At 43.4% G+C, this 27,027-nt stretch overlaps 1 protein-coding gene and 1 non-coding gene across 6 annotated transcripts in view; both read right to left on the bottom strand.

Moving 5' to 3' along the window:
• The window catches only part of LOC126248243 (ribosomal protein S6 kinase 2 beta), a 634,112-nt gene that overhangs the window by 462,832 nt on the left and 144,253 nt on the right, over nucleotides 1-27,027 (bottom strand). The window lies entirely within an intron of this gene.
• Nucleotides 2,904-2,977, bottom strand: Trnai-aau (transfer RNA isoleucine (anticodon AAU)). Its single transcript has one exon. It is a non-coding gene; the product is annotated as a tRNA-Ile (tRNA).

Below are 27,027 nucleotides of genomic sequence, written 5' to 3'. Positions count from 1 at the left end.
ATTTGTTTTGACTTACTACCCTTCCCATGTCAATGCCTCAATTTATAAAGGTCGTGTAGTGAAACTTGGATGATTAACAGTATAAATAAGAAGAGAAAAGAAGGTATTGAGAAGGGGTGCGACTGATGAATGCTGAAGATTACGTGGATCCATCTAATGAAGGACGACTGAGTAGAACTGATGAGAAAATAGCATTATGTTCGAACTTGCATGTAGGAATAGTCAATTTGGTAATGGGGAGGGGGGTTGGGGAAGGGGGAAATGGGCAGGGGCGGGGAGAGTTAAAATTGTAGAATGAGACGCAAGTTTGAATATAGTAGGCAGGTTCTACAGGCTGTACGATGAAGTAGCAGATATGAAGATATTTGCACAGGCTAGACTAGCGCGACGACGATGGTCATCGTCGCCGCTGCCGCCACCGTTGAATCTGTGTGGAGAAAGCAGGATTTGAATGTGATGTTCGTTATTTTCTTATCATTCATATCATATGCTGACATCACTGTAACTATAAGGTGAAACATGAAGCTGGAAAGCATCTGCTATAGAAAATCAAGCACAAGACGCCATAGGAATAGAAACTATGAGAAACAAAATCTGACACGCTGTCAGCCTAAAGCGGAAGACTTCCTAAAAAGTGCCAGCGTCTACGCTAAAGGCGCTAAAGTCATGCAGTAAACGAACAAATAAGTCTGGGTGAGTAGAAAATTGGAATGCTGACTATCAAAACCTAAATTCGCTAGAACAATACAGTTTTTTCACATTTACAAATTACGGCAGTGTATTGTATCATGCCTCGCCGATTCCCTCACAAACGCGACTGCCTGCCCCCCTCCCCCAAAATTCATTTCGTTGGCAGAGTTCGTGTCGTCATTGAGCAATCTTTCAGTAGTACAGTTCACACAAGGACGACGGAAAGGTTCGCCCGTGGGCTTTTTAAGATGCTTCCTCGGTCTTTCAGCCAACCATGGAGTCTACAAAAGACAATGTGACTATTTAAGACTAGGCAAGCTTTTCGTTTAGCATGACGACACAGCTCCTGAGGCACGGGCCAGAGTCCTGGGGGCAACTTTGAGCTCCTCACGGAAACGGCCACTACTTTGCGGTCAGTGGTCCCCGCGGTAGCGCGACGAGAAAGAATGGGCGTCTTTGCCGTACTTCTCTCGCAAAGCTCTGCTTTGTGCAGCTCGCTGCCACACCCAGGCACGCTGTAACCAACATCGCCGTCTTCACACACTGGCAGTCTTTATACGAGCCCTCCACCCTCGCCGTTGCACGGCGTCAGTACTTTTCGCCTCTCCATCTGTAAGTCGTCCTTTGATTAACACTGCTTCTAAAGGCTTATCCACACCATTACGTTTCATCTGCGCAGCACAAGGCGGAAACCTGAGGAGAATTTGATCTATTTTCATTGACCTAACTTGACCTCCTCTCTTTCTCAGATAACCTCTGAGGGTGAAATATACTACGTATACAGGGCGGTTAGAAACAATGAGAAACAGTGTTGTGGGGTAGGTTGTGCTCAGACGTAACTGACTTAAGAAAAAAACCGATATGACGCGCAGCTTCCGAGTTAATTAGCACTGGAGTTCGCTAATCAGGCTTTTGCGCGCACAAATTCAAGCGGCCCGCCAAATACAGTTAGTGTCAGTTGTTCTTATACGTGTTCTTCGTTTGGTTTCCTAAAACCAAACAAGAGAGCGATACAAAAATTGGACATGGGATGGTAGTAAGGATCGAACCCGAGCCAAAGGCTCGTGCGGTATCATTTACCTTTTGAAGACAACTGATACTAATTACTGTATCTGGCGGGCCGCTTGAGTTTGCGCGTGCAACGGCCTGATTGGCTAACTTCAATATTAAACGGCGGCCACCCTTTATATTCCAGACAAACGACAACCGAGAGAATGTAATAACTGTCATATGGGATCATGCGTTACAGTATCGCAATGGGCATACATCGTGAGAGCAAACGGAAAGCGTTGACAGAGATCCGGAGTAAAAAGGAGATGATGTGTAGTAAGGGCTCTCTCACTGGAACTGTGTATTTCACAAACACATGCCCACCTCTGGGACAATCCACAAGAGAACAGAATGGTGTGAGAAAAGCACAAGCTCCTTGCCAGTTGTGCTCCCCAAAAGAGCTCATGGACTATTTGGATCGTTTACAGCCAGCGATTTTTTTAAAATCACTTTCCTCTAAGCAGCCATTCAACTAGCAACGCTTGTTTCTATCCGTACACTAGTGTTAATGGGTAGCCTCATTTGTTGGTACGCTGTCAGACACACACATGCCCATTTCCACCCATTTTAATTATTTCTCTGCATGGACACGCACCACATATGGTGTCGTAGCTGAAAATTTAAAAGCTAGAGCCACGACCGGGGTTGCACTTTATGAGTCTCTCAGCCTCTGTTTTGTGGAGGTAGAAGAACTGGAAATAAACCAAGCCTAAGTGCTTTGTGTCAAGGAGAAACTGCTGTTACATTTGATACACTACTTCAAACCGTTATCACAGAGAGTTAATTTTAACGCCAGACCGAAGTATTATGATGGGGAGAAAGTCTTGTCCGTGTTATCTTCCAAGTCATTACAGACTGCGGGTAACTTATGCATAATGAAGATGATGGCAGGAGCAATCGTCCGTGGAATTTATGTAAGAACACTCTTGGAATTCTCTTTTAAACTGATGAACGAAAAAGCCGAAAACCGAATTCAAAATGTATCTATAACAGGCAAGCACAGATATTTTTCCTTTCCAAGTGCGTACCTCGTACCTATGTCGTATATAGGGTGTGTGTGTGGGGGGGGGGGGGGGGAGACGGGGAAGTAAAGGGAACGAACTGTTGATGTCAGCTGCATTGGGACTTTGTACTGGGAAAGAGCGGCGACATGTGAAAATGTGTGTGGCAAACCGGGATTCGAACCCGGGATCTCCTGCCTATTAGGCAGGTGCGTTAACCACTGCGCCATCAGGACACACTATTTATCGCGACTGCGCTATCTCAGCACGCCTCTCTGCTGACCCACTTGGCCACCTAGCGCCACCTTTCCGCAGTCTTTACGCATGTCCTCCATCCCTGCTACTTTGATATTCCCGCAAGAGGCCGAACGTATTTGTGCATCAGCACTGTAGGTGGTGGATTCATTGCCCATCGAGGCGAATATGTTATATATGAATGGATAGTCTGGGCTTTCGAACATGTCTGAAAGAACAGACACCATGTATTCACATAGAGCCACATACTGTCAATACGAGAAACCACAGTTTCCGAATTAACTTAGACACACAGGGATGAAAACTTTCTGTCGCTGATGTGATTCGAATAAATTAAGTCCAACGCACTGAATACTTTGCTGACTTAGTGATGAACAAGAACATTACAAATGAAATGCTCATTATTGTAGGACACGGACAATATTGTGCTTCTGAACTATAATTATGAAGTTGCTCTACCAGGAAGTGATAGAAAACCCATTTAACACATTAAACACGTTATTTACGTCACACTATATGTTCTCCGAACAAAGTCAGTCGTGATATTGAGTGGGCGAAAGAACATGCGACACAGACTCCAGCATTTGCCTATAATCATATTCCCAGTACTCAGCAAAAACTGCTCTTTCTGAGGTGGAACGCGTAAAAAAGAAAAAAGGCACCACCGTATCACAATGAGGGTAGAAAGAGACAAATTCAGTATCCAATACAATAGTGATGTAGCAAGAACGAGATAATGGTCCTCGTAACAGCACTTACAGGTCATTTAAATATGAACACAGAAAGCTTCCGAATAATCTAACAACAACAACAACAACAACAACAATACACCGCTAATCACCATATGTTTCAGGTGGATGACGACACATTTCTTTCTCTAAACTAGAGTGGGGTGTCTAGTGGAGGGCATATTATCATAATATCTAAGTGACACCGTGTCACTCGACCAGAAGATAATTGGTTAGATCCTGCGATGAGATGCTTCCCATGGTTGGATTTGGCGGACTTGGGGAAGCAATGGTACAGTACGCAGTGTTTCAATAGCAGATAGTGTGACAACGTCCTGGATGAGATTCCAAACCTATCCATGGTATGATGAGGGAGGACAGCCTTTAATCATCTGTCCTAACGTGCTCTTCGACAGAATGAAGAAAAATTAGGATTTAATGTCATGCCGACACCGAGGCAGAGACGAAGCGCAAGATAGGAATGGTCGAGTATGTGAAATGAAATCGGAGTTTTCCTTCACGAAACCATCATCCCGCCAGTTCTCATAAGCGCTTATGCAAACCATAAGTCTACCTAAATACACATGGCCGAAAGAGGATTTGAACAGCACTCCTCCCGAATGCGATTCTACTGCAGTAACCACTGCACCACCTCGCTCGATTACCCGTTGACAGCGGGTTTCAGAATACCCATTTCTTTCCTTTGAATTTCTCATGAGGTGGATTAGATGTAGTTTCGGAAGAGAGTAATAGGGCCCTTGCGTTGTCACTGGCACGTAGGTTTAGTTAAGAGGATGAAGAAAATCTGGGTATAAACTCAATACTCATCAGAAAAGGAACAATTTCGCCGTAAGTAACAAGAATTCAGAGTGATTTGTACAGCAGAATACTGGGTTCCTCTTCTGAGAGTCTTCAGGTATCATTTCTATGCTGTTTTTAAAGATATTTTCAAATAGGTTGTCGTAACATGTAAATGGAGTCAGCCCAAGCAATTATTCTTCCTGAGATATTTCGTGAGACTTCCTGTGTCCACGGAAACCTTACCTTTGTTCTGATCGGAAACTAAATGTAATTTCATGCGCCCTGTCTATAGAACCTCACGTTAGTATGGTACGACATTTGTTTGCATGATGTTTACTAACGTTGACAGCAAGTCGCTAAGAATAATGCAGCCAGTAGCGACTGGGTACCGTATGGCTGCCGTGGCACGCACCTCTGTCTTCACGGTCAAGTGTCACATTGCTGTGATGTGCGGCGTAACATAGCGAACACAATCGCCGCTGAGAACACTCACTCATTATATCATCCGTTTTACTCAATATTCTTGAACAGAAGACAGCACTAGCTTCAAGTAGCCATCAGTAGGGCACTGCGTAGTAAAATTTTGACAAAACTTAGTTTATACGAGGGCAGTTCAATAAGTAATGCAACATTTTTTTTCTGAAACAGGGGTTGTTTTATTCAGCATTGAAATACACCAGGTTATTCCCCAATCTGCTACACAACACTATTTTTCAACGTAATCTCCATTCAATGCTACGGCCTTACGCCACCTTGAAATGAGGGCCTGTATGCCTGCACGGTACCATTCCACTGGTCGATGTCGGAGCCAACGTCGTACTGCATCAATAACTTCTTCATCATCCGCGTAGTGCCTCCCACGGATTGCGTCCTTCATTGGGCCAAACATGTGGAAATCCGACGGTGCGAGATCGGGGCTGTAGGGTGCATGAGGAAGAACAGTCCACTGAAGTTTTGTGAGCTCCTCTCGGGTGCAAGACTTGTGTGAGGTCTTGCGTTGTCATGAAGAAGGAGAAGTTCGTTCTGATTTTTGTGCCTACGAACACGCTGAAGTCGTTTCTTCAATTTCTGAAGAGTAGCACAATACACTTCAGAGTTGATCGTTTGACCATGGGGAAGGACATCGAACAGAATAACCCCTTCAGCGTCCCAGAAGACTGTAACCATGACTTTACCCGCTGAGGGTATGGCTTTAAATTTTTTCTTGGTAGGGGAGTGGGTGTGGCGCCACTCCATTGATTGCCGTTTTGTTTCAGGTTCGAAGTGATGAACCCATGTTTCATCGCCTGTAACCATCTTTGACAAGAAATTGTCACCCTCAGCCACATGACGAGCAAGCAATTCCGCACAGATGGTTCTCCTTTGCTCTTTATGGTGTTCGGTTAGACAACGAGGGACCCAGCGGGAACAAACCTTTGAATATCCCAACTGGTGAACAATTGTGACAGCACTACCAACAGAGATGTCAAGTTGAGCACTGAGTTGTTTGATGGTGATCCGTCGATCATCTCGAACGAGTGTGTTCGCACGCTCCGCCATTGCACGAGTCACAGCTGTGCACGGCCGGCCCGCACGCGGGAGATCAGACAGTCTTGCTTGACCTTGCGGCGATGACGACACACGCTTTGCCCAACGACTCACCGTGCTTTTGTCCACTGCCAGATCACCGTAGACATTCTGCAAGCGCCTATGAATATCTGAGATGCCCTGGTTTTCCGCCAAAGGAAACACTATCACTGCCCGTTGTTTGCAACGCACATCCATTACAGACGCCATTTTAACAGCTCCGTACAGCGCTGCCACCTGTCGGAAGTCAATGAAACTATACGAGACGAAGCGGGAATGTTTGAAAATATTCCACAAGAAATTTCCGGTTTTTTCAACCAAAATTGGCCGAGAAAAAAAATGTGTTGCATTACTTATTGAACTGCCCTCGTAATGAGACCAGAATTTACATTTTTCTTTTATTATATACATAATATGGAACACCCAAGTTGCAGTCTGAGTTGAATGCAGTTACAAAGCTCACAGATTTTAAAATATATTTAGAAATAACAGAGAAATATCTTCTGATGACTGTTACAAGTGACACCTGAATAACGAGAAATACGTGCATCTGCAGGACGCTGTGGGAGGGGGCGTAGCATCTATCCGCAGTGCAAGGCTGAACCAGCATATGTCAGACGGTACTTGTGACAGCTTATTCGGATTTCGCTCAATCGTAAACACAGTGCTAGTTTGCAGGAAATCAGAACTTTGTGTATAGCTTGAAGGATTAAAAAAAACACGCCAGTATACGAGGGGTAGTCATGAAGATTCAAGTACCATCTCGGAAAAACTCCGATCATCTTAGTCCTCGCCTACTATGGGCGACTCGTCGGAGATCTTTGCTGTTGAAGTCTGTTTTCCCGGTCTTCGAGTACCAAGACCTCCGCTTCTTCCGCGACACCGGGTTCTTCAAAGAGATGTTGTTGTTGTTGTTGTTGTTGTTGTAGTGGTCGTCAGACCTGAGACTGGTTTGATGCAGCTCTCCATGCTACTCTATCCTGTGCAAGATTCTTCATCTCCTAGTACCTACTGCAACCTACACCGTTCTGAATCTGCTTAGTGTATTTATCTCTTGGTCTCCCTCTACGATTTTTACCCTCCACACTGTCCTCCAATACTAAATTGGTGATCCCTTGATGCCTCAGAACATGCCCTACCAACCGATCCCTTCTTCTGGTCAAGTTGTGCCACAAACTCCCCTTCTCCCCAATCCTACTCAGTACCTCCTCATTAGTTATGTGATCTACCCATCTAATCTTCAGCATTCTTCTGTAGCACCACATTTCGAAAGCTTCTATTCTCTTCTTGTCTAAACTATTTATCGTCCACGTTTCACTTCCATACTCCATACAAATACTTTCAGAAACGACTTCCTGACACTTAAATCAATACTTCATGTTAACAAATTTCTCTTATTCAGAAACGCTTTCATTGCCATTGCCAGTGTACATTTTATATCCTCTCTACTTCGACCATCATCAGTTATTTTGCTCCCCAAATAGCAAAACTCCTTTACTACTTTGAGTGTCTCATTTCCTAATCTAATCCCCTCAGCATCACCCGATTTAATTTGACAACATTCCATTATCCTCGTTTTGCTTTTGTTGATGTTCATCTTATATACTCAAGACACTGTCCATTCCGTTCAACTGCTCTTCCAAGTCCTATGCTGTCTCTGACAGAATTACAATGTCATCGGCAAACCTCGAAGTTTTTATTTCTTCTCCATGGATTTTACTACCTACTCCAAATTTTTCTTTTGTTTCCTTTACTGCTTGCTCAATGTACAGATTGAGCAACATCGGGGAGAGGCTACAACCCTGTCTCACTCCCTTCCTCGATATGGCATGACAATTCGTTCTTTGTCTTTCAGTCTCTTTGACTATACCGAAGCGCGTGCGCCAACTGGGTCATATGATGGATCATCGTTGCCCAACATTTCGGCCAACACAGCGTGGATTGTTGCAACATTGCTTCCCTCTATACGCGGAATTACCGCACGATATTCCACTTTATAAATTCGCTGAGCTATTTGTTCGACATGTTTATCTAGCAATTTGCAGCGCAGATGTGACGCGAGGATTTCAATGTGTACCAGGGTGAAGACATTTATTTCGTGATGCAACCAGACGACATTACTTTCATCCAGTCATAACTGTGAGTTCTTCCATTTCTCTGGGAGAAGGCTCATCAAACTACAACACATGAAATATTAGTTCACTTTATTACATACAAGGTGAGTCACGAGGTTTTCCCCGGTTGCTGGAGGTTATTCCTTAGGTTATTTGGAACAAAAAATGTAAAACACTTGTGCTCACAGGACACACGATCAGTCTTAGGTAGACAAGGGAAGCGAGTGGTACGTTTGCGTAACAACCACGTTGTTGATACTGCAGTCACTTGTTTACTGTTATTGTCTCCTGTGTACAGTACACTTTGCGATACCGTACAAGTTTTCATCTCAGGAATATGGAGAGACGGCATACATTTGGGGCTTCTGTGGTGGTAATGCGAAAGCTGCTGTTGCCGAATATCACAGTCGGTATCCTAATTGTTGGATTCCGAGTGCCAAAATATTTAGTGGAACATGTCTAACATTGCTTGAAACTGGTACTCTTACCAGTATCCGTATTGAATCCGAAAGGCGTTGTGACGTTCAAGAAGAGGAAAACGTTCTTCATTCAGTCGAGCGCAGTGCTCGCGTTCAAGTACAAGACGCCTAGCTACCCGACTGAACGTTTCATAATCTAAGGTATTTAAGATTCTTCATGAGAATGGACTGTATCCTTTTCATGTGCAGACAGTTCACCATTTAGAGCCACATTATTGTGCCAACTTTTTTCACTTTTGTAACTTGTTAAATGGAAATCAGCAGCTGTATCGCTTCATAACGTTCAGTGATAAGGCAACCTTTACAAGAGGTGGCAGCAACAACATGCATAACATGCAAGTCAGGGCAGACGAAACTCCCCATGCCACGGTAGTGTGTCAATTTCAACGCAGATTCAGTGTCGATGTCTGGTGTGGTGTTGTGTGTGACCGGTTATTGGAGTCGTTTATTCTCCCGGGAAATTTAACTTTTTACGGGAAGACTCATCGTAGCTTCTTGAAGATGTTCCTCTGGAAACAAGACGCCGCATGTACGTTCAACATGACTGGGCACCTGAACACTTCCACCACGTGTTAACAGCTGATCTTAATCAGCAATTCCCACATCGATGGATAGGTCGCGGGGGCCCTATCAACAGGCCTGCCAGATCCCCATATTGAACACCCCTAGATTACTGCATCTGGGTGTGGATCAAAGACATCGTGTACGAAGTTAAGGTGGAAACACGAGAAGAATTGAGGCAACGCATTTTCGATGCCGCAACGTCAATAAGGAACGAGCATGTGAAATTACGAAATGCTACTCGCGCGGTTCACTCACGTGCGAATCTTTGCCTTCAAATGCAGGGAGGAAATTTTGAACACTTCCTTTAAACCCACTCTGAATGCAAGAGACTGCTACAAAATTATTTAAATTAATTATGTGAATTTTTGAAAGTAAATAACCTAAGGAATACCCTCCAGAAACAGGGAGAAAACCTCGTGACTGACCCTGTGTATGAACAAAAGATTTACTTCAATTTGATGCATTTTTCTAAAAGAGAAGTTTTGTGTTATTTACAACTGTCATTAACTAGCAAAGCATCATTGCTCTCTTGCAGTACAAAATGCAACATTTACGAAAGAACATTTCATCAGAAACGTTAAGAACTCTTTGGTTCTACACTACGATGTTGACTCCTTCAGATGAAGTCACTAACCTGGAGTGGTGATGTTTGGTTTGTGGGGCGCTTAACTGCGCAGTCATCAGCTCCTGTACCAAGTCTCAATTTTTTCACAGTCCAATTTTTTACACAGTCCAATCGAGTCACTGTCACGATTGTTGTTGTTGATGATGATGATGGATGATGATGATATGACGACGACAAGACGAACACCCAGTCCCCGGGCAGAGAAAATCCACAATCCGGCCGGGAATCAAACCCGGGGCCCCGTCATCTAGAGGCAGCAACGCTAGCCACTAGCCTACGAGCTGTGGGCTCTAAGCTGGGTTGAGCTCTTGAATGCTCTACACTATATTACTGATCTCAGCACGAGAGCGCTGCTGTACTGAGAGATAGGGCATGTCTTCTGGACTGTCTCCCAATGGTTGTTGCGGATTGCAGCGAGCCCTCGTTGAAGTCTGTGGAATCGATTCGCGTTGTCGACTATAGTGTGGCATCACCGTATCTAGACGATACCACACTTCGAACCTAATAGCGTAGCTTTATTTTTTCGAGGTGATAAATTACCCCTCGTAGTGAATTTGTACAACAGCTTTTATAGATGAACAGTGTCAATCAACATGACATGACATTACTCTGCGAATTTTCTTTCTTCAAGCTACCTACTCTTCACAGGCATTCGCAAAGAAACAGATTTACGGTCTTGAGCTAAATCATTTCCAGTAACGATGCAAAAGAATCTAATCACAATCTTACAAAACTGAGCACCAAACAAATTCGAGACTGGGTGGTGAGATATATTAGGGGGTAAATGCCCAAGAAACCAATTCAAGCACGATACAGTTAATACGACGCAAGCCCCTAGTTAATTACAGCGCATTCCTTCGCCAACATGTCGCTGGCTGTTTGTAGACTGACATGTGTGACTTTGCTGAACCTGCATAACGGGGCCTGAAAAGTTCTGAACAGCTGAAAGTTAATTGTTCATAAGCTCCCGCAGGCTCTGCGCATGACTAACATAAAATTTTATCAGAAACAGAGCACGTGTACACGCATCAATGAATATTCGGAAGTTTCAACAAGTTATGCAGATTCGAAATGAGGCTCATCCCATGAATTTAAACGTGCAGCGTCCGGAAACAACGCAATGCAACTGCCAACTAAAATCCTGCTTCTGAAAATGGCCAATAAAAGTGAGAACACAGTAAATATTGGTTCGGCAGAAGCAATTTAAAACGCGCTCGGTAACTATGTATGTTGACAATGTTTATTTTTAATTTTCTGAATTTCACAAACCATGAATGTAGAACAACCTAACTGACAACTTGACCGCTGGGTTTTTTCCTATTCAGTTGTTGATATCCTGGACAACTGTCCATCTTATAGTTTCAGCTGCATCTCTTCTCACTTAGACTGATAGTATGTGGATTAATCTTTTCTGTAGTCTTAAACGTTCAAATTCTTACACACAACAGTTCAAATTATTACACACAAACGTTCAAATTATTACACTGAAGTGTGTGGGAGGTAACAGGATCAATTCCGTACCCAAGGGAGGAGAACACAGCTCCAGTGCAGTGAGACTCCAAATAGTTTGTTCAAACTGAAGATTAGACACCCTTTTATTGCTTCGAGTGCCAGCCTTCACTTATCTAGGTTCACAGTAATTGCTGCCACACTGACCAGGACGCCTAATGACGTTCGTATTAGTGGTGTCACTTTTTAAGTGTTGCCGGCCGGAGTGGCTGTGCGGTTCTAGGCGCTACAGTCTGGAACCGAGCGACCACTACGCTCGCAGGTTCGAATCCTGCCTTGGGCATGGATGTGTGTGATGTCCTTAGGTTAGTTAGGTTTAATTAGTTCTAAGTTCTAGGCGACTGATGACTTCAGAAGTTAAGTCGCATAGTGCTCAGAGCCATTTGAAGCATTTTTTCAGTGTTTTTTTTTTTAATTTAAGAACTGGACTATCGTATTATTGTGCCGACAAGCCTAACATCATTTGCACACTTTGCGTGCAGTTTATTTGAAGAGCAGAGGAAAATCTGTCTTCAGTGCTCCATTTCGGCCCATGTTCCGACTGGAAGATAATAGGTGGTTTCTAGACGCAGTATTTTCGTATCTTCAGGATGAGACACATTCCGAGTCCAAATATTTATCCGGGCAAACATGAAAAGAAAAGGTCCTTTCTAAGAACAAGGCTAGCTGTCATCTGTGACAAGTTGAAACTATGTTATGCACCTAGGTTTTGTGGACCGCGCTATTAAGTGCGACATCCCAGCACGCTTCAAGGGTTGCCGCAAATTTTAAATTTCCTTCTTGTTTTCCCACACACTCAGCTAAATACACACATCAGGAAACGTTTTGCGTCACCTCGGTTCAGGGATTTACCAACAGTCGTATGTTTTGTAGAAATTTATTTTATTTTATGAACTACCGTACTCTGTCGCCTGGACACCATGAGCTGTTGCAGGACGATTGATTCACGGATCCAGTTATATGGCTCCTTCCGTGTATGGCGATTTTACGACTATGACGAGTGGGGCCTGAAGATGGCATCAGTGTAATGCCGAAACTGGTAGCACATAGAAGTTCATAACGTAAAATAAATTTTTAAAATACATACGGCTGTTGGTAAATTATTGCATGAAGTAGTTCATGCCAGCCGTCGTCCCACAATCCATAATGGATCAACGAAGATCGGGTAAGAGAGTTCCGGAACCAATACAGAAAATTGGAATAGAGATCTACATAATCATTTCCGCCCTTTTTATTGCTCATGAAAACCACACAATGATTGTTGCACCACCATACAACGAGACTTTCAGATGTGATGGTCCAGATTACTGTACACACCGGTACCTCTAATACCCAGTAGCACGTCTTCTCGCATTGATGCATGCCTGTATTCGTCGTGGCGTACTATCCACAAGTTCATCAAGGCACTGTTGGTCCAGATTGTCCCACTCCTCAACGGCGATTCGGCGTAGATCCCTCAGAATGGTTGGTGGGTCAAGTCGTCCGTATACAGCCCTTGTCAATCTATCCCAGGCATGTTCGATAGGGTTCATGTCTGGAGAACATGCTGGCCACTAGTCGAGCGATGTAGTTACCCTGAAGGAAGTCATTCACAAGATGTGCACGATAGGGGCGCGAATTGCCGTCCATGAAGACGAATTCCTCACCAATATGCTACCGGTATGGTTGCACTATGGGTCGGAGGATGGCATTCACGTATCTTACAGCCGTTACGGCGTCTTCCATGACCACCAGCGGCGTACGTCGCCCCCACACAATGGCACACCAAAACGGCAGGTAACCTCCACCTCGCTGCATTCACTGGACAGAGTGTGTAAGGCGTTCAGCCTGACTGGGTTGTTCCAAACACGTCTCCGACGATTGTCTGATTGAAGTCATATCGACAGTAATCGGTGAAAAGAACGTGATGCCAATCCTGAGCGGTCCATTCCGCATGTTGTTGGGCCCACCTGTACCGCGCTGCATGGTGTCGTGGTTGCGAAGATGGACCTCGCCATGGACGTCGGGAGTGAAGCTGCGCATCATGCAGCCTACTGGACACAGTTTGAATCATAACTCTACGTCCTGTGGCTGCACGAGAAGCATTATTTAACATGGTGGCGTTGCTGTCGGGGTTCAAAAATGGCTCTGAGCACTATGGGACTTAACATCTGTGGTCATCAGTCCCCTAGAACTTAGAACTACTTAAACCTAACTAACCTAAGGACATCACACACGTCCATGCCCGAGGCAGAATTCGAACCTGCGACCGTAGCAGTCGCGCGGTTCCGGACTGAGCGCCTAGAACCGCTAGACCACCGCGGGCGGCTGCTGTGGGGGTTCCTCTGAGCCATAATTCGTAGGTAGTGGTCAAGCACTGCAGTAGTAGCCCTTGGGCGGCCTGATCGAGGCATGTCATCGACATTCCTCTCTCTGTATTTCCTCCATGTCCGAAAAATATCGCTTTGGTTCACACCGAAACGCTGTCTGTGATGCAGCGTCAAGGGTAACCGCAGCCACGGTCTCCGAGCTGATAGTGCATGCTGCTGCAAACGTCGTCGAACTGTTCGTGAAGATGGCTGTTGCCTTGCAAACGTCCCTATCTGTTGACCCAGGGATCGAGACGTGGCTACACGATCCGTTACAGCCATGCGGAGAAGATGCCTGTCATCTCGACTGCTAGTGATACGAGGCCGTTGTGATCCAGCACGGCGTTCCGTATTACCCTCCTGAACCCACTGATTCCATATTCTGCGAACAGTCAATGGATCTCTAACAACGCGAGCAGCAATGTCACGATACGATAAACCGCAATCGCGATAAGTTACAATCCTACCTTTATTGAAGTCGGAAACGTGATGGTACGCATTTCTCCTCCTTACACGAGGTATCATAACAACGTTTCACCAGGCAACGCCGGTCAACTGCTGTTTGTGTATGAGAAATCGGTAGGAAACTTTCCTCATGTCAGCACGTTGTAGGTGTCGCCACCGGCGCCAACCTTGTGTGAACTTTCTGAAAAGCTAATCATTTGCGTATCACATCATCATCTTCCTGTCGGTTAAATTTCGCGTCTGTAGCGCGTCATCTTCGTGGTGTAGCAATTTTAATGGCCAGTAGTGTATTATGTACTCACTCCATTCTGTAAGTCCTGGATATTTTTAATGGGAATTTTCGAACATCCTATAGTGAAACAGGAAAGCTCTGCTGCAATGTACAGTAGTCACCATACATAAAAATATGAACAAGTAAATCGAGTTGGTGTAGCACACTTTGGCACCAATACTAGATGCGTGGAAGAGCGCTAATGCACTTTCGCGAAGTAGCAGGAGATTGAGGGAGCTGCGAAAAAACCCGGCGGAAGCATATTGGGGTGACGAGGCGGGCGCGGGCGGAGTAGGAGCAGCGGTAAGATAAATCGATTTGCCGTCCCCAGAGTGTCACACGGCGCCCCTGACCCGCTGGCACAACATCCTCTCCCTTCGCGCGTGCTGACAACACGAGGCTCCAGCGACAGGAAACTGCCGCCAGGGCAGAGAACACAGTTACGGCGTCTCTGCTCTGGGGGCAGCCGCCGAACGGTTTGGGGCCGAGATTTCGTCATGCACCCCGATCGTTTTTCTCTTTTCTGTGCCCACGTTGTAAGGCAAGAGGCGAGGACCACAAATGCAATTCTGCTTGAGGCAGAATTTCCCCAACTTTCCTCTCACAGCCACTCTGCGAGTAATACACTGTTGCTTATTAAAATTACAGCACTAGGAATAATAGCAAATGACGAAATTTTACGTATTGTACGTGTACAATAGAGTGGGAAGACTATATTATTACGGACATAGCAGAGAATCCTGTTACTGCAAGGGTCACAATATACAGTGTGTTACAAAAAGGTACGGCCATACTTTCAGGAAACATTCCTCACACACAAAGAAAGAAAATATGTTATGTGGACATGTGTCCGGAAACGCTTACTTTCCATGTTAGAGCTCATTTTATTACTTCTCTTCAAATCACATTAATCATGGAATGGAAACACATAGCAACAGAACGTACCAGTGTGACTTCAAACACTTTGTTACAGGAAATGTTCAAAATGTCCTCCGTTAGCGAGGATACACGCATCCACCGTCCGTCGCATGGAATCCCTGATGCGCTGATGCAGCCCTGGAGAATGGCGTATTGTATCACAGCCGTCCACAATACGAGCACGAAGAGTCTCTACATTTGGTACCGGGGTTGCGTAGACGAGAGCTTTCAAATGCCCCCATAAATGAAAGTCAAGAGGGTTGAGGTCAGGAGAGCGTGGAGGCCATGGAATTGGTCCGCCTCTACCAATCCATCGGTCACCGAATCTGTTGCTCTACCAATCCATCGGTCACCGAATCTGTTGTTGAGAAGCGTACGAACACTTCGACTGAAATGTGCAGGAGCTCCATCGTGCATGAACCACATGTTGTGTCGTACTTGTAAAGGCACATATTCTAGCAGCACAGGTAGAGTATCCCGTATGAAATCATGTACATACTGGCGAAACTAAAATGAGCTCTAACATGGAAATCAAGCGTTTCCGGACACATGTCCACAACATCTTTTCTTTATTTGTGTGTGAGGAACGTTTCCTGAAAGTTTGGCCGTACCTTTTTGTAACACCCTGTATGGTATGGAGGAAGGCATGAGTACCATTCTAGATGAGACGCATGCAGACGTGTATCTCGTTAAGGATAATACGAATGCAGTTATCCTGTTAGTAAGGTAGTTTTCTCGCGGTGCGTGGCAGTGTGTGAATGTAGTAGGCAAAAATCCGCGAAATATGGAGCAACAAATATTCTCAGGTAGAACCAAGTAACATGGGACTTACGAACTTGACCGTATATGTGAAAATATTTTTATTGTTTCTTTCACGATGCAATGTAGTGGTGATAGGGTCTTCAACGTGTTTCATCCATACTGCGGAGGGGAAGTGGGTGACTGTGGTTGGCAGATATTTCAATATAATGTGCGATGTGGAACACTTAGTTCTCTTAGAAAAAGGTTTATTTTTATCACTTTTGAACTTTATTCACTAATACAGTATACTCGCTTATACAATCCATACTCTGTACCATCCACACTGGCATTAATATTACGTTACGCAGACATATTTAGCCGCGGATAACATCACAGGGGCAATGCTCGTTTAGTATTGTCTTAACGTAATTGTATTTAAATGCAGGTGGAAAGGAATAGAAATTCATTTATTTCATCAGGCATTTAGTTTTCACTGCATATGAGACTTTGTGAAGACTGTTTTACGAGTCAGCATCTACTCTGGAAATGAAGTTGTGTAACGAGTAATATTATCCACGAAGATTTACACAAAAGAAGAATATGCGAAGTGATTCACAAAAACACGCTGAATTATGGAAAGAATTATACTCATGAAGAATAAGCGAAATGTTGTCCGAAATCATGGCAGTGCATCCTTCGATTATTCATTTTTATTTACAAATATTTTTATATTTTGAGTGTGTTTTTTTCCTGTGTATGTGTGTGTGTGTTTGTGTGTGTGTGTGTGTGTTTGTTTTGACCGTCGGTAAAGCGTGACTGACAAAGACACGCGAGAGATTAAAAACTCACGTGATTTTCCACGTCATTATTTAAGCCTGTATGACGAAACCACGCAAATATACTATAATGTTGGACGAATGGAACGGCATTTTCACATGTAAGGTAAAGTTCCTAAGGGTCAACCCACCACCAGAATCACAAAGGGGCGGCAGTGGGTGGTCACGGAGGAGGAGGAGGAGGAGGAGGAGGAGGAGGAGGAGATTGGTGTTTAACGTCCCGTCGACAACGAGGTCATTAGAGACGGAGCGCAAGCTCGGGTGAGGCAAGGATGGGGAAGGAAATCGGCCGTGCCCTTTTAAAGGAAACATCCCGGTATTTGCCTGTAGCGATTTAGGGAAATCACGGAAAACCTAAATCAGGATGGCCGGAGACGGGATTGAACCGTCGTCCTCCCGAAGGTCACGGAGGAAAGTCTGTCAGTATGTACACACATACGCAATTTATATATAAATATAGATTATTTGGAGGAAGATGAGAAGATTAGTGTTGAACGTCCCGTCGGCAACAAGGTCATTAGAGACGCAACACAAGCTAGGATTACGGAAGGGCAGAGAGAGAAAGCGGCCGTGCCCTTTCGAGGGAGCCATACCAGGATTTGCCTGTAGCGATTTAAGGAAATCACAGAAAACTTAATTCAGGATGGCCGGACGCAGGTTCGAACCGCACTGAATGTGCTCTGTAGGATTTGCTTTGTTAGTATTGTTCAAAAATGGTTCAAATGGCTCTGAGCACTATGGGACTTAACATCTTAGGTCATCAGTCCCCTAGAACTTAGAACTACTTAAACCTAACTAACCTAAGGACATCACACACATCCATGCCCGAGGCAGGATTCGAACCTGCGACCGTAGGGGCCGCGTGTTTCCAGACTGTAGCGCCTAGAACCACTCTGCAGGCGTAGTATTGTTACTGTCATGACTTTACGTTAGGCACCAGTTCTGGTACGACGATGTACGGTTTGAAACACGATCATCAGCGCGCATTACAGTTGCAGGCACTCAACATGTGTCTGGACAAGATGAGCGGGGCTTTACAAGTAAAGCTGCTTGATCAGAGCGACAGCAATAGTGCTGGAGTTCTTCCGGAGTGTCAACGCATTAAATCGCAGGGCCTCTCACATACAGCAAATCTCGCGTGTGCAAAGCGTGGTGAAGAGATAGTTTGTATTATGCATCGGTCCAACTCGGCTTAATTCCCCTCAAAGCAGCTTGCATGGTGAAGCAGCTGTGGTGCGCTGCCGAGTGCGCTGATAGACGGCTTATTCGACACTTAAATCGATAGGCGCAAGACATTTACTAGAATAATAGAACACCCTGCTCCGAAAAAAGCGATTTCCGGAAGTCCATTTAAATAGGTGAACTTTTTTTTGTTAATTGTAACAATAAAGGCAAACGTCTAATTCGCGGTAGAGTGTGCGAAGAAATTTCTGTTGAAAGACACTACAACAAATTGCATTTAGAAAAGTATAGTGAAATCATCTGCGACGCTATTGAGGAAAAATTAAGGAAGTTGTAAATTCTTGGGAAGGGGATTTTTGTATCCCTAAGTGAGGTTCGTATCAGTACTGCAGCATATTTATTTTTGTTAAGGGTCCTGCGAACCGAAATTACGTTTTTTTTGCATTTCTCTCAAATGTGCATTCGTTTTCGTTTGTATTATTCCTAACACAATCTTTGTTCTCTAATTTAGGGCGATGAAGATGAAGGGTGCTGCGAAAGGACTCTCAGAGCTAGTTATTAAGTTTTTCTGCGTTTAGCAAGAGTTGGGTAGCCGTTTATGGAAGATCCATTAATAAAGTCCATTTTGTTCGACGTAGTAGAGACAACGAACCCCGCATTAGTTCCCGCATACAGCAGAATACCATTTTCCAGTGTAACAATATCTCGACGAGTAAGTGATATTTTTTGTTATTTCCACAAAAATTGGCAGCCATATTGAAAACCTCCTGGCGTACTCCGTCGCACTCGAGTCCACGGATATTAGCGACACGGCTCGGTTAGCCTTTTTTTTTTTCTCTCTTTCTTGACGGCGTGGACGACAACCTGCAAGTGACGGAAAAGCTCCTGGATATGATTTCGATGGAGGACACTGCTAATGAGGCCGATTTTTAGAAGCGGTCGAAATGGCAGCTGAAGGAATAAAACTCACTTGAGAAAAGCTGTTTCCCGTAACCACAATGCGTGGTAAAGTAAAAGGGTTTATTGACCTACTGCGGAAAAAGCTTAACATGCCGAAATTTCCTTCCGTTTGTTTTGCAGACCAAACGGCCCTTTGTGAAAAAGACGTGATGAACATAGTAGTGCTTATCATGAAGTATACTCGTTCTCACGGGCTCTTATCCTAAGTTCAAAGAATTTTTTTAATTTCATTTTAAGAGACGCATTCAGATATCCCCCACCATGATGAGGTATGCTGTTTGAGTACAGGAAAAAGATTTCTCGAGGTTTTCTACGACGCCACGCCGTGGCTCGTTTTTGGGGGACAAAGGAATGTTTAGCTGGTTTAGGATTTTTAGAAGATATTATGGCTTTCCTACATGATTTTAGTGTGAAACTCCAAAAAGAAAATAATTTCATCAACATTATGGTCGGCAAAATAAAAGCTTTCCAGCGTAAACTTCAGCTCTTCGAAAAAAACCACACACTTTCAAAGGAAAGTACGCAACACTTTCCTGAGTCAGGTAAGAGGTATATAAGTTTTACTATTAATGAGGTATCCAGATTTCTGAAAGCGCTTTATTCCGAACGGTACTACGGTTTTGTTTGACAGCAACTGTGCGGGAAGGAGTGCGCTTTGAAAAATACTTTGAGGGGCAACGGTCTCTTGAAAATGAGTTTAGCGACTGAAACCAAGCGACGTACCGACATGTGACTAACAGCGAAATAAAGTGGAGTTTTTAAATGTACAAGTTGACTTTAAATTAAAAACGAGAGTCCATAGAACCTGTTTATTAAAACATATCACATTTTGCTACTTCAAAGCAACTTAATACATTACTTTCAGTCACTAACAATTCGTTTTGTTCTTGTTACAGGAAATCACCAAGCCAATACTTAATGCGTTTGTGAAGCCCTTTTCGACAGCAACTGAAAGTGCGCCTCCCCATTTACATTTGGAACTAATCGATTGATCACCGAAAGGATTTATTTTACAATATCAAACGTGTGGTCGAATTCTACTAGAATTTGTCGAAGGAAGAATTTCCTAAGCTACACAGAGACGTACGTATGTGAAAGGTTTGTTTCCCAAGAAAACATATGTTAAGTTTTGGAGAAAGTCGAGACATACGGAGTGAGAGAGACAAGTGTATGGGATGGGCAGGGCGAGGGAGAGGGAATGCGCTACTGGGCGAAGTCGAGGAGTGGTGGTCAGCATAGCATAGCCAAGTCGTCTTCTACCTTCTACATTGCGCGATACGGTGGTGCAAATGCCCTGAGAGGCCCTGCATTGAAACAAAACGGAGAGGTTCTCTTTCACTACCGGGGCTGCAGCACAAGGTTCGGAAGTTCGAGTTAACTGGCGATTTGGGAACTGCTGGTGGGAGAGTTCAACTGCCAATTCCGCCACGAATTGAAGTTACCATCGTCATGGCTGAAAATGCTAGACGCAATGTGGGAACTTAAATCAGTGCACGAGCTGTGTCACGACAGCTGAACATTCCATGGTCCACTGCTGGAAAAGTGCTGCAAACAATTGTGAAATAGTATCTCCAGGGCCGTTCCAGGATACAGATCGTCATTCCATTGAGCAATGTTTATAACCTGGAACGTAAACATGATTCGCAACTAACAAATGGTACCCTCTCATGTGGATGTCCTTACAAATGTTACCAGAAAGTTTCATTGTCCTATCATTTGTGATTATAACCACTGTCCATGACGAAAGTACTGATAAACTCTGTTTACTGAGCTAACTAAATCAGAAGCTAATTTACAGACGCTAATCGTGTAGAATAACCGATATTTGATGGACCTACCAATATCTATTCAGGTCTAACATACAAACACGACAAGAAAGATCTGCTTCTGAAATTCGATTTTCGTCTTCCGCAGTAAGTGTACCCACGGACGCGACATCACTGTCCACATTATGAACAATAACTGTGGTCCGTCAGTATTACTTGTGACTGTACATAAACTGAAAGTGATCACTTTCCGTTGTTTATATGAACCACGTAAGACACAAAGGCACTAAATACATCCTATTTACAAATTTCGTCACCAAAAATGAGCGTTTTACGTTCTTTATCGACAAGCAGAAGATGGCTCGGATTAGTCCAACTTCTACTGCCACATGTCTGCAGCCTCTTGCAAACAACTATTGAACATTAACTTTCAGTTATTAAGAAACAAGATACAAATTTGCACATTTCTTCCCGATAAAATATCCATAACTTTCTGTGTTCTACGGAATCAATTTCCTATTGCAATAAAACCTCATGTGAAATCAACAGAATTCTCACAAAACAATCTCCGAAACATTGCTTGTCATTTAACACGCATGTAAGTTTTAAAATCACGGTGTTCCTGTTGACTGAATGTAACACTGCAAACGATGTTTGCCTATGATAATATGAACTACCAAACATAGATGAAATTTACTTATGAAAAACATATATAGTTCTAAACTTTGATTTTCATTGTGACTGCACTGACCTGGTAAAGCATTTACGAATAATGTCCACGACACACAGTAAAGTCGATGTGGCGCACAGAGATTTCGGAGAGCGCGGCGTATCTCGATTTAGTCGCGAACGGACGATAACCAAGCTTCCCTAAGTAGTTCCAAAATAATTTTTAAGTGTCAGCTATGTTTCGATTCAAACCCGGTCGGATATCCGTGTGTGTTGAAGTGTCGCTCGCGGGACAGAGAGATGCGCCGGCTCGGGATCGAATCTGCCTGGCGGATTAACGACGAGGATCGGTGTGTCGATTAGCCTGGATACGGTTTTTAGGCGCTTTCCCGCATCCCACTAGGCGAATACCGGGCTGGTACCCAAGTCCCGCATCAATTACACTATTCGCATACGTTTAGAAAACTTTTGCTCACTTTCACGTGAATAACATTACACATAGACAGTTGGCGTACGCACATTCCGCTCCGCGGGGATAACTAGGGCATCCGGCCACCCCTTACATTAGCCACGCCAAATCCGTTAATAGCCATGTTGACCCCGCGTCGATGCGGCCCAAGGCCACAATAAAACTCACCAAACGCACAGTGCTCAGCTAGTACACTATACGACCGATAACCTTACAAGGGAACCTCCCCATCGCACCCCCCTCAGATTTAGTTATAAGTTGGCACAGTGGATAGGCCTTGAAAAACTGAACACAGATCAATAGAGAAAACAGGAAGAAGTTGTGCGGAACTATGAAAAAATAAGCAAAATATACATACTGAGTAGTCCATGTGAAACATAAGCAACATCAAGGATAATGTGAACTCAGGAGCGCCGTGGTCCCGTGGTTAGCGTCAGCAGCTGCGGAACGAGAGGTCCGTGGTTCAAGTCTTCCCTCTAGTGAAAAGATTAATTTTTTTAAGTTTATGTGACAAACTCCTATGTTTTCATCACTTTTTTTTGAGTTATTATCACATCCACAAGAAAACCTAAATCGGGCAAGGTAGAAGAATCTTTTTACCCATTCGCCAAGTGTACAAGTTAGGTGGGTCGACAACCTATTCCTGTCATGTGACGTACATGCCGTCATCAGTGTCGTATAGAATGTATCACGCGTGTTTTGCTGTGGAGGAATCGGTTGACCTATGACCTTGCGATCAAATGTTTTCTGTTCCCATTGCAGAGGCACGTCCTTTCGTCTACTAATCGCACGGTTTTGCGGTGCGGTCGCAAAACACAGACACTAAACTTATTACAGTGAACAGAGACGTCAATGAACGAACGGACAGATCATAACTTTGCGAAAATAAAGAAAGTAAAATTTTCACTCGACGGAAGACTTGAACCAAAGACCTCTAGTTCCGCAGCTGCTCACGCTAACCCCGGGACCACAGCGCTCCTTAGTTCACACAATCCTTGATGTTGCCTAACTTGCACATAGACTACTCAGTTTGTATATTTTGCTTATTTTTTTCATAGTTCCACACAACTTCTTCCTGTTTTCTCGATTGATCTGTGTTCAGTTTTTCAAGGCCTATCCACTGTGCCAACTTGTAACTAAATCTGAGGGGGGGTGCGATGGGGAGGTTCCCTTGTTAGAATAATATGCGATCAGTTAATACACTTCGAAATATTACAAATACGACGAATAATGAAATCATAATCAGTTCACGACGAAGTTATTATGTGAGTCCGTAAGATTTAAAAAGAATCGAGTTTGTCAACTGTCGATTCCTAAAACACCATCTGAAAAAGCGAAATAAACAACGTAGAATGAAAAACAGTAGTTTCACTTCAGTTATGTAAAATAATATTTAATCTACTGTAGGTGACCGAACTTCCTCGGCAACACTTTTTCCTTGTAATTATCTTCATGCTCTTACTTGCTCTTCTCTAAGCTGCCGAGGGCCTCTAATAAGGGCGACACCTTTATTTTTCCCGCAAATTTGAGCTTACAGAGCGTTCCGCGCGTGGAGTGTTGGAGACAGATGAACAACACTCAAGAATCGACAGAACGAGTGATTTGGAAGCCATATTCACGGAGAGATACACTTTACTATTATTGGGATTAATTTCATTTTGGATTATACGCTCCTTACACATAGATTTATGTTGTCATTCCACCTTAAATCGCTCCGGTCAGAAACTCTTACATACTTTTAGGTTCTGACCAGTTCACGTGACTAACCACCGTTCGTGTAGTCAGATGGTATCGGTTCGTTTCAACCACTTACGCGCATTACACTGCATTCAAGATGAATCTCTGATTCCAGCATTCCTACTGCAAGTTATCTGTCAAGCAATTTACGTCGATCTCGAAAATTAGCAGTCGTGAAGGCCTACTACCTGCTCCAAATACGTGTTCTATTTACTTGGCTACACGAGGTCAAAAACTACGGGCTCAAGCTGCGTTGTACACGATTCGTGTCTGAGGATCAGTCTCCAGGAAAAGTAATTATACGCCAGCACAAAACGTGTCCAATAGTAAATTGTCTACGAGAAAGGTGTGTTGTCCTGTCCCTCTGTCTGCGACCCTGTGTAACTGGAGCAGGAAGACAAAGGGAAGAAAGGTAAAGGCTCTATGTTCCACCGACCGTTCAATAGTAAAAGGTGGAGCACGAACTCTTCTTGGACATGGATGGGCAAAGAAATCGGCCGTGGTCTTTTTGAAAGACGAAAGAATCATCGTGGAATATATTTCTGCAACTCTGTTGCATTAATTTCGTTTATGAGAAGGGAGAAAGAGACAAGAGCATCCTCATTTAGCGGAAAATCACAGATCTTGACAGAAAACTGTTGATCTAATGACGACGGAGAATGCAAACGTGAAGACAACAGCTTCCGATACACCAGCATCTTCCGGTGTAATACCATAATGCTACCTTAATAAGAAACCTACGATAAGCAGCAAACATTTTCAGATACGCTATTTACTCTAAGAAGTTAGTTTGCTGCAATCAAATATAAACATAATTTGATTATAAGATGCAAATTATGAAGTCTTCGTATAAAATGACAAAGCTAATGAACAGAAGACTATACTGCACTGTAACTGAGGAAATTAACACTGTTTCAAATAAATTTCTATTGTCTACGTGAACGGAAACAAACCATTTCGCTAGGGGTAGAGAGAGAGAGAGAGAGAGAGAGAGAGAGAGAGAGAGAGAGAAGATATGGGGGGGGGGGGGGTACGTATAATGTGGGATGGGATTAATTAAACGTTGTTAACGGCATGAAGAAGCTGTTGCGCAATACCCCTCTTTCACGCAGTTAATGAACTGGTGTAATTCTGCCTCGTTCAGTCTCCTTAATTGGGAAACCTGAGAGTCTTAACAGCATCGTACCTTCGTCAAGACTGGCTCTATAAAAAAGAACTACGGAATTCTTTTATACGACACTTCCCAAATTGAGGATGATGATGCTGTACAAGTAAACGGCGATAAAGAGTGTTTTCTAAAACACAGCGCATTAAAAGACATACGAATACACAGTGTCATCATGTACCATCCAAATGTATGTTAAGTATGAGCACGAACAAACAGCGTTTATCTGTTGGTAGGTCATACAGCAGCTGCGTATTGAATCAACTTCACGTTATAGCTTAAATTAACTCTTCCTCATCCCACTATTTTAGAAATAGGTGGCGAGTCATAAATACCGAAACAGAAAGAACGTAGTGGACGTCGATGGATTGATACTACGCGCACACAAGTGTAACTAAAGCTATCGTCACCAAATATTAATATTTTGAGTGGGTATCAAACAATACGGAATTGTCCACACAAAACGGCGTCGCCAAGTTACGGCAAAGTGATGATTTTATGTCCGTACAAAAAACCGGTGAGACCTCTTGGACAGTTATCCAATGCTAACACACATGTCTAAACACATGAACAGAACAACACTTCTTAAAAATCATTTTATCAGAAGGTGGAACAGCAGGCATTTCGCTTGAATATAAAGAAAACTATCACTCGGTACAGACGTTTGTCACAAACTATGAAAATATTTTCTTTGGATAGAATATTCCATAAAGCATACTCCACTAACTTTACGTCTGTATTTGGATAGCAATGCCTTAAATGAATAATGCGATAGGAATAACGTGAAACTAATTATTTGAAACGAGCAACAGTCAGGGCAAATAAATGTTCAAACAACTCTAGCTGTAAAACATACAACGTAGAATGTGGGCATAAAGCTTGCCAAAATGGCAGGTTTAATTTCAAGAGTCTAACGACAGACACGGCGAGTAATTAATTATACGCGCCATTTTATCCACGGTCTATGCCAACGATTTCTATACAGACGAAACCCACGAAATTACTGCACCGTGAAACTTTTCAGGCTATTTATCCACAATACATTTTACACCCTCTTCTGTTTCATATGGAGGTATGTGAAGAGCTGAACCAAAAGAAACACAATCAGTGCGTGTTGAATACTTCTAATACTTGTAGTAAGGGAAATACATGTTTCTGGAAATGAGCCACGTCATATACCATTATTTCATAAAATTTCGGAGTGATCAAACTTAAATACAGGTACAAGCTCGAAGCCAATCAGCAGTCAACAGATTTTGACACTTCACAAATTCACATAGGTTTAAATGGAAGCTAGATGACCGTTCGTTCTAACCTTCACTAAATCTATGTCCAGAGAAACAAACACAAAAATTACAACTGCGCTTATGTTGACATGCCTTTCCCTCCCCCGTGGTAATGATACTGGGACTGAATTATTGTACTCATATCCATGAAGCGAATAAGTGTATTCATTTCTATGAAGCAACGGGAAGTGCCGAACTGTAGTTTCAATGGCGTTTTTAACCGCGTTTCGTCAAGTATTGTTAAAATTCGCTAACAGCGTAGAGTGAAGGACTTCACAGGTAAAAATCTATTTCCTTAGAGTTCATCATTAATTAACTGCTACTGAAACGATAAATGTTGAACAGTTACTTTGTATCTAACCAAGAAGACACTATATCATGTTTTTGGCAGTTAAGACGATACAACGAATGTACCAGCGGTCACGACGAAACTGTTTCTCTGTCGTATAGCCCCTGTGTCACCATACCTGCACACCTTGCATTTCATACGCGACTCACCCCTACGTAATTCAAAATCACGAAGGTCGTTTATCTTCACTGTGAAATAATAAATCAGCCAACATGTTTCAGATTTCTAACAATAGCTAATGAGCCTGGAAGAGCCAACGGGATTATAGCTACGATTTGAGTTTTCTACTCGTATTAGAACGCTCTGTCGCTTAAATGAACAGCATTGGAGGCGCAAGTAAAAAATGTAACTGAAATAAATCCGCGTGTATGCAGCGGTGATAATACTTTAATTTTTGTAGTCCTGCTTACGTCACTATCTTCCTTTTTCATTTAACTCTACGAAGAAGAACCTCTTAAAATTAAATTTTGAAACAAATCTCCT

This window comes from Schistocerca nitens, chromosome 3, assembly GCF_023898315.1.
Source record: "Schistocerca nitens isolate TAMUIC-IGC-003100 chromosome 3, iqSchNite1.1, whole genome shotgun sequence".
In the NCBI taxonomy this organism is placed as follows: Eukaryota; Metazoa; Arthropoda; class Insecta; order Orthoptera; family Acrididae; genus Schistocerca; species Schistocerca nitens.
Note: the sequence above shows the minus strand (reverse complement) of the source record. Positions and strands in the feature narration are given on the sequence as shown.